The following is an 8755-nucleotide window of genomic DNA, read 5'->3' as shown; positions in this document are numbered from 1 at the left end:
CACGACTGGACCTCCATTTGTAGGGTAAAACCAAGAGTAATCGTTTCGTGCGTTCTTACAGTGACAGGCACCATGGGTCATCTTTCTTAATATATAATTTAATCCTTAATATATCCCTTAATAAGGTATTCTAGTTCTATTTTGTTTCAGAAGAAACAGAGGCTCAGAGAGGTTGAGTAATTATGCCAGGTTGACCCAGCCAATAAATGGTGGGACTGGATTTCAAGCCCAGGTCTGCCTGATTGCTAAGGCTCTTGCTCAGGGGCTACACTTGTGGATCTCAAGCTGTGTCAGCACCACCCAGAGGGCTTGTCAGACAACACTGCTGACCCCACCACTGAGCGTCTGATTCCGAGGTCTGGGGCAAGACATGCAATTTGCATTTGCATTTCTACCAAGTACCAGGTGATGCTGACAATGCTGGTCCAGGGACCATGTTTTGAGAACCTGGAGTCTAAATCACTTCACAGGGAGCTACGACTATGACTCCAGGGAGCAGCTGGCAAAACTCGACACAGGTCTTCCCCCCCCCCCCCCCCCCCCCCCCCCCCCCCCCCGCCCCCTTATTCCCAAGTGTCCTTAACATCATCATAAGTGATCTAGCAGCCGAAGGGTAGACAGAAACCCAACTATTCTAAGGTTGCAAGATAACACGCGGGATGTCCAGGTCGATTTGATTTCAGATAAACAGCAAAAATTTTTTACTGGAAATGTGTCCCCAATATTGTATCCTATATACCCATCCTGAACAATTATCTATTGCTTACCTGCAATTCAAATCTAACCAGGCGCCTCCTATTTTCATTATCCAGCCAACACTATACTACTGCTTTTGAGACACAAAATTTCCTCCTATGGAGGGAAATTACTCCCAAGTCCTAAAGCCCCACCCAAAGAGCAGGGCACTCAGCCAGGGGGCACTTCGCCCCCCTCTTGCCAAATAAAATCGGGAGGAGTTTTGCACCTGGCTTCTTGCCAGAAACAATCATGAGAACAGAGTTCCAGCAGGCAGGAGGTTAGGCAGAGCTTAGGTAACCACCTGACATACTCAGAGCAGCAGCAAGCCCCTCGGGTCCACCTCCAGCCTTCCAGTGACTTCTGAGGTCTCTAGGGGACGGGTCTGTTGATGAAGTGTATCTGCTAGGCTGCTAAGGGCATAGGGAACAGGAAGAGCCCATGTCCATCACCCTCCCCTGGGATCGAGGCAGGAGAGATGCCCTGATGCAGACACGTGGGAAGAGGCGGGCATGGGCGGGCTTGGTGAGGAAGAGAAGCGGTTCCAGGTCCCTGGGAGGAGATCTGGTAAATGGCAATGTGCCATCCCTTCCCCATCACACTGGTCACATCTGCTCAGACAGCTGCGTTCTACCTTCCTAGAGACTGAGACTAACAGAACGAAGTTAAAACCAAAAACAACGAACTTCCCATGAGCCCCACTGGGTATCAGGCACAGAACAAACATTATTTCACTGAATCCTTTAGAGCCTGATGATGTAGGTCTCAAGGTGGTCCCGTACAGAGGCTCAGCCACACTGAACTTGCATAGTCTTTGGATCTCGATTTGAACCCTGGCTCTGCCATTCACTAGGAGGTTGAATCAAAAATGGCTGAAGGTTGGCAATTTCGTATGATAGGCTAGTAGTTGTACGGTCAATTTCTCTGGACCTCAGTTTCTGCACCGTTAACGTGAAGATAATAATAGTGTCTTTGTCAGGGCTGTGTGGCAATTAAATGACAATGTATTATGAACCCTTAGCACACTGTTTTACACATGTCAAGGACTAAATAAACACAGGCTGTAATTATCACTCTCTTGCTGGCTGCACAAGAAAACTGTACAAGCCCAGACAGGGTCACCTGTTATCAAGGAGAGGATTCCACTGGTGAAGACAGCTTTTGAATCCTGTTGGCCATCCCTGCCCATCCAGGGCCATGACAAGCAATGTATCTAGTGTGCTTCAGAAGTTAAATTTTTAATTTTCTTAATGTTTATTTTTGAGAGGGAGAGACAGCACAAGCCAGGGAGGGGCAGAGAGAGAGAGAGAGAGAGAGAGAGAGAGACAGACAGACAGACAGACAGACAAACTGAATCCGAAGCAGATTCCAGGCTCTGAGCTATCAGCACAGAGCCCAATGCAGGGCTTGAACTCACCAACTATGAAGATCATAACCTGAGCTGAAGTTGGACGCTTCCCCGACTGAGCCACCCAGGCACCCTAAGACCTCAATTTTTTAATTTAATTTCATTTAAAATTTAAACGACCACATGTGGCTCTAGTCTGCCCTACTGGGCAATGCAGTTGTAAGGCTTCTCTTCTGCCCTCATGGGGGCATCTAATCTGAGGTTGGAGGGGGCGTTTGGCTTTTGGGAGGGGAGTGGGTTCTGAGCAAAGAAGAAAACCTGACTGTCCCCGGTTCTGGCCCAGAAGCTGGGATGGGTTTCCATGACAACAACAACAGCATTAGAAGCAGAGGCTATCTATCTGATTGGTGGCCTGGAAGAGTCTCCTTTGTTAAAGAGCAGAGAAGATAAATCTTCCAAGGCATGCACAACAGAAAGAACTCTCAGAGGATTATCGCTGTCATTTATGCGGGTCCCAGGCTTCCCCTTGAGGGATTTTGGGGAGACTTTTGGGCTCCCTCACTTGGGCCAGTCCGAGACCACGTATCATCTCTGCTTCAACTTCTAACCCAAACTGGATCAAAAACACTTCTCTTCTTTTGCCTCAGCCTCAAGGATAGAGGCAGACATGTTCACAAGAAACCTTTCCTAAAATAAGGCAAAGTATTGGGGCGGCCTGGGTGTCTCAGCTGGTTAAGCATCAGACCTCGGCTTGGGTAATGATCTCACGGTTCGTGGGTTCAAGCCCCATGTCAGTCTCTGTGCTGACAGCTCAGAGCTTGCGGCCTGCTTCAGATTCTCTGTCTCCCTATCTCTCTCTCTGCCCCTCCCTGGCTTGCACAGTCTCTCCCTCTCAAAAACAAACATTTAAAAAAAAAAAAGTAAGGGAAAACATTAAGTTATCACCTAAAAATAAATAGCCATTTTCCCCAAGAGTTTAGGCCCAGGAAAATAGGTTTAAGTTTTGCTGCGCTTCAAAATTGCTTCTCTCGGGCTGGTGCCCTAGCCCTGCAAACGAAGATAGAGGTGGTTCCCTACATCTCAGGGCTCCCCATGCCTCCCTGGTCAACTCTGACGTAACTCTCAGACTCTGGAGTATTCTAGCTCGTGTGTCTGTTCTTGTGTGCTGGGCCTTCTCCGTTGGTCCTTTTCAAGCCATAATTCACCCCTCTCTGCCCTGCTGCAGGGTCCAAGGGGTCTGTACCACCCTGGCTCCCTTGCCCTCTAACAGGATGTCAGCAGATGAGAGAACATTCTGGGCATTACCCCCACCCTCTCTCTGCCTGTGGGGCAGTCGTCTGGGCAGCAGCCGAGTTACAAGAGCCACGGAGAGTTGAACCGCCCTTCTGTTTGGCCTCGGCACTCACAGACTCCAGGAACGCCTTCCCTTCTAGTTGTGGCTTCAGACCTGCCAGGGGCTGCTAATCACTGACGGTCTCCCTAGTCCCTGTTGGTCCCCTTAATCCTAAGGACGTCTCTGTAAATAGAATCTTCATTACAAGCTCTTTGAAAAAAACCCTTGGAGTGTGCTAGCAATTTCCCACTGGGACCCTCATTAGTATATCCTGTCTACCTTGAGAAAAATTATTGCTGTATTCTTCCCATCACTGCTGAAAAGATGAGGCATTTCTGTCTGAGGATTCAGGCCTCCCCAGCCTATCACTCCCAGAGAAATACAGCCCTTGGAATTATAGACCAGGAGCATATATCCAGCTCACGGATGTTTGGTAGGGCAGTGATGATTGGCATCCTTAAGTGCCAATAAATGATTCATCCTTCCTACCAGAGGCCTCCAGCTCTGCTCTCCTTCGTTTTCAATGACAATCTGTTGCGTTCCCTTCCCCAACCCCGGCCCATACATACTAATGGATTTTCGTGACTACAGGAGGAAACACTATGCATAAAGCAAGTGGGAATATATGCACCAGCAAGAGAAGCTTTGGTGCCTTCTCAAGACATCAAGAAATTATCTTGGCCAGGCTCATATCTTTATTCCGATATGGTTTTATTAACCTTGTTTCATAAGTGAACGTAGCAGAAACCCAAAGACAAGAAAAATGCCCAGAGATGACAAACATCTGTTTGCCATGCTGCCACCCCCACTCCTGTGCCCAGAGAAGACATTCTTCATCAATCACATCACTCCTTCCCATTAGAGAGTCTTCTGATGACAGTTCTCTAGCAGCCAACTCGAATCTGTCAGAGCTGACCCTCAAACCCATTTGCCATTCTGGTACGTGCTCAGATTTCAAAAATTAAGAAGCAGAGCTAGAAATCAGTTCCATAGTGTCCTGGTGCAGGCCTCTTTTTGAAAGCTTTCCCTACAAATCGAGTACTTAATACTATTAAGTCTTTGTAAGTCAAACTCCCTGAGCCCTAGTTTCTACATTATAATATGGAGATTATTAAGACCTTCTTGGGAGGATTAACGGATACATGAATGGAAAGTACCTGGCACGGTAACTATCACGTAATAGGCACTCAGCTCATGGTGGCTCTTATTATCCCTTTTGTGTAAAGAGAACATTGATGATGTTCACCATCCAGAGCATGCCCTTCTGTGGTGATCATTAGGGTCCATGGCCATTGGGCTATCCACAAGTATTTTGGTTCTCCTTGAATATACGCATGGTAGATGGCATTCCTCCACCACATTCGGCTTATATGTGGCCAAATGGCTTGCTTTGGCCAAACAAATGTGAGCCAAAGAGATATGGGTTACTTCTGCATAGTATTTAGTTACTGCTTCTCTATACCAGCCCCCCTTTTTCCTGTATTGGTAATTGTGGAAACAGAGGTCAAGATGGAACGTTCATCTGCCAAGGGCTCTGAGTGACAATGATGAACAGAACCCCAGGTAGACCCCGTTAGACTTGTAGGGTAAATGAGAAATATAACTTTGTTGGGTAAAGCCACTGAGATTTTGGAGTTGTTTCTTTATGCAGCCATAAACTAAACCATTTGATGAATACTTCTTTTTCTATCGAGGTTCCAGGGAAGCTGAAACTTTTCCATTGCACAGTAGAGAAGGGACATGAAATATTCATATGTCTTCAAAGTTCATATCCCCTGTCATTTTCTTAGCCCTAGGCAGTGCTGGATAAAAATCAACTTAAAATGTATCAAATGCCCATTATGTGCCAAGCATCGTTCTAGGCACTTTTGTGAGCCAACGTGTACACTTAGCACAATGTCTGTCATCTAGTAAATACCCAAATTCATGCTAATCATCATGGTCATAATTACTATGCATCATCTCCAGTCCTTATGCAACCCAGTCAAGTAGGGACTGGGATCTCCATTTGACAGAAGAGGAAACTAAACCACAAAGCAGTCAAGCCCTATTTGCCAAGGTTTCCAAGATAGAAAGTAGTCCAGCAAGGATTTGAACTCAAGTACAGTACACCTGAAACCAAAGTTCCTTGTTCTTTCCACACTGTTCCATACATCTCCCATCAAAGACTGCCAGATTGTCTGCAGTGTCCTATCCTGACACGTTTGCTTCCCACTGGTGGGGTGGGGGGTACTCTACCATCAGACCTGTCCCCTGGTTCTACCATTTGCAACTATTCTAGGTTAATTCATTGAGGAGAGAGAGAGAAACCGGGCTCCCCCCTAAGCCAATGCACACATCGAAATTAAAACTTGGCATTCAGAAGAGAAGTGTTTCTCTACCAGCTTCAGGATTCACTATCAAGAGGGGTTTTTTCCTCCCTCTTCCTTCAAATTTCTTCAGAATCTCTAGGCTGTCATTTATTTCTATTTCACAAGTAGCACAGGACAAGGGACCAGTGAGAAGTTTGCCCTGCTCTGCCCATCCCCCTAGAGCTGCTGAGGCCAAATTAGGAGGAAGAGAGGGAACCCAAGCACGGACAGCCCCACCAACCGACCTCTACTCACTATGTCTTCCTTCAGGCCATTTATTTCATTAAAGCACAGGATGCTCAAGGGAACCTCAGGAAAGGGGACAATTTCATTTTTCCCACACCTTGGAAATTAAAATTCTTTCCAAAAAATAATTTGCTTTGTTCTTTGAGAAAGCTAAGGAGAGGAGAAAAGGGGTCAAGGAGTAAGACGTAAGAAAATGAGAGGCAAGGCAGGATGGAGGGAGGGAAAGTGGGAAGGAAAATAGGTACATAGAACAAGGGAAGAGAAGGGGATTACAATCGGAAGGAAGAGAAAGGAAAGAATAGCAATGAGCAAGAGTTTTGTGGTTTCAGGAGATCAGCAACCCATCTGATTTTTCATCTGTTTTCAAATTTTTAATTGGTACTATATTGCCAGTTACTCATATCTGGGGTGTTTGGTCAGGTTCCTTTCCTGAGATCTCCCCCACACCCTCATAAAAGCCACTAACTCAACAGGTCTCACAACTGTGGTTTATCTTGAAAGGACACAGAATAATGGGAAGGAGGAACTTTCTAGTCTATCTGACCTGTGTCTAAAATGCAGCCCTAGCCTATTTTTTTTTTTTCAACCAACCAACGTTGATAACCATGCATGTGCCAAGCCCGGTTGGAGACAGTGGGTTTTAGTGAAGAAGATTCCCTGCCCACATACAGCTTCCATCCCAGAGGAATGAATAAAAAGGAAAATATGTACTATTTTAGTGATAAGTACCTTGAGACAAGTAATCCACAAGGAACAATGTCGGAGGAAGGGCACTTTTACATAATAGACCATGGCAAAGGATGATGCTAGGGCAAAGCTTTGAGGAAACAGAGGAGTGAACCCTGTAGGTATTGGGTGGGGGAGAGCAAACCCCAAGTACAAATAGCCTGTGGCAAGAGCATACTTAGTGTGGGCACAAGGATCAGTGGATTGTAGGTCCCGGGGCTGTGGAAAAGTTTTTGTTCGGACGCCACAGTGAACTGGAAAAATAGGAAGTCATGAATCAAAAATAGGACATTTGAAATAGACTTGAAGGACTTTAGTTCCCTTAGTGACATCTTCTACAGTAATAATATGTAAGTGAGGGTCTTAAGTAGAAGACAAAGCTATTAAAGGAACCAGGAGACCAGGACATTGGAAGTGTTACCTGTGTAGGTGTTAACGTTACCAAGAACTGGAGGAGAGTCGTGTTGCAGACAGTGATGAGGAGCTGGGTCCTACTCTTCAGTCAATTAGAGGGAGGGCCTGGAGATCACTAGAGGATTGCAATAAGAAGGGAGAGGGGTCTGATGATTAGCAATTCAAATTTGGTTTAGAGCAGAATGATCTGGAAGCAGCCATACTGATCAAGGAGGACACCCATCTTATGCTAGCCTAGTAGGTAAGGGCTATTGGAATGGAAACCACCACCACTTGAGAGAAATGCCAAGAACAGAGTCCTCCAAAGAGAGTCAATTACGTAGAAGTATCATCATTTCACTGGAGAACACAACAGGAACTTACTGTGCTGGTAGACCGAGTTATGTGGTTCAGTTACACGTATCTGAGTTGAGATCTGCCTGTCACTAAGGGTATGACCTGGGGCTAGTTACTTAACCAAACAAGCAACATGGCATAGAAGAGTCCCATAGCTGATCGGCCCACCCAATGGTGCTGCCATTACAAAACATGTAATAGAGTTAGGGAGTACATTCAAAATGCAAAGGAGAGGCGAAGGGTATAAGGAGAATTATTGATGATTGATGCTAGTTCCAAAGCCCCCAGTAGAAGAGTTGTAGAAATTAGCAAAGGTAAGAGTTGGGGTTAGAATAGGGGGTGTCCAAATACAAATCCAGGTGCTGATCCTGGACATCCAGGCTTCATACAGTAACTCTCAAACACAGACGAAGAGGTGGTGAGAGAGTCCTGCTGGTCTCAGGGCAGGTGGTGGTGGTGAAGCTGTGGGCATGGAAGGTGGGAGGGACACAGACTCCTGGATCCACCATGCATACGTTCTGATGGAAGCACAGAGTGGGGGCAAAACAGCATGTAATCTGGGGCACCCGGTGCTTAGAATTCCCTCTTGGCCCTGGAGACTGGGGGAAGGCAGGACTGACATTCCAAACTCATCTTGATTTCTGCCATGTCTAAACTCTGTGTCCTTGGGCAAGTTATTTAACCTTACTGAGCCAGTTTTATAATCCATCAAGTGGCCCAGTAATACCTATCTCACATGGTCGTTGCAGAGCTTAAAATTAGATAACATCCAGAAAGCATCTAGAAGATAGAGCCCAACATGTGATGGGTGCTTCCTGCTATCAGGCCCATGGCCTGTGGCTCAGTTACACACATCTGAGTTGAGATCTGCCTGTCACTAAGGGTATGACCTGGGGCTAGTTATTTAACCTACCTGAACTTCAGTGTCTTACATGTGACATTGGGAGAACACTACCAAGTGCACTGGTCTCCTAGAAAGAATAAATGGAAGCATAATGTGATGAGCTGAGAAGTTTTGCCTTCTCTTGGCTGGAAGAGGGGCCCAAGCATAAGAAATCAAATTCCTCCTTCCTTCCCCTAACAACTTCTTAGGTCAATCAGAAGGCCTCTGTATTCTAGACTCCCCTGTACCAGGGAGAATTAAGAAAAAAATTTTTAATGTTTATCTTTGAGAGAGGGGGGGAAGGGGGGAGTTGAGGGGAGATGGGGGAGAGCGGAGGGGGGCGAATAGAGAGCGAAGGTTGGGGAGGGGGAGGGGCGTGGGGG

Source organism: Panthera uncia, chromosome D4 (assembly GCF_023721935.1).
Source record: "Panthera uncia isolate 11264 chromosome D4, Puncia_PCG_1.0, whole genome shotgun sequence".
In the NCBI taxonomy this organism is placed as follows: domain Eukaryota; kingdom Metazoa; phylum Chordata; class Mammalia; order Carnivora; family Felidae; genus Panthera; species Panthera uncia.
This window is presented reverse-complemented; position numbering follows the sequence as displayed.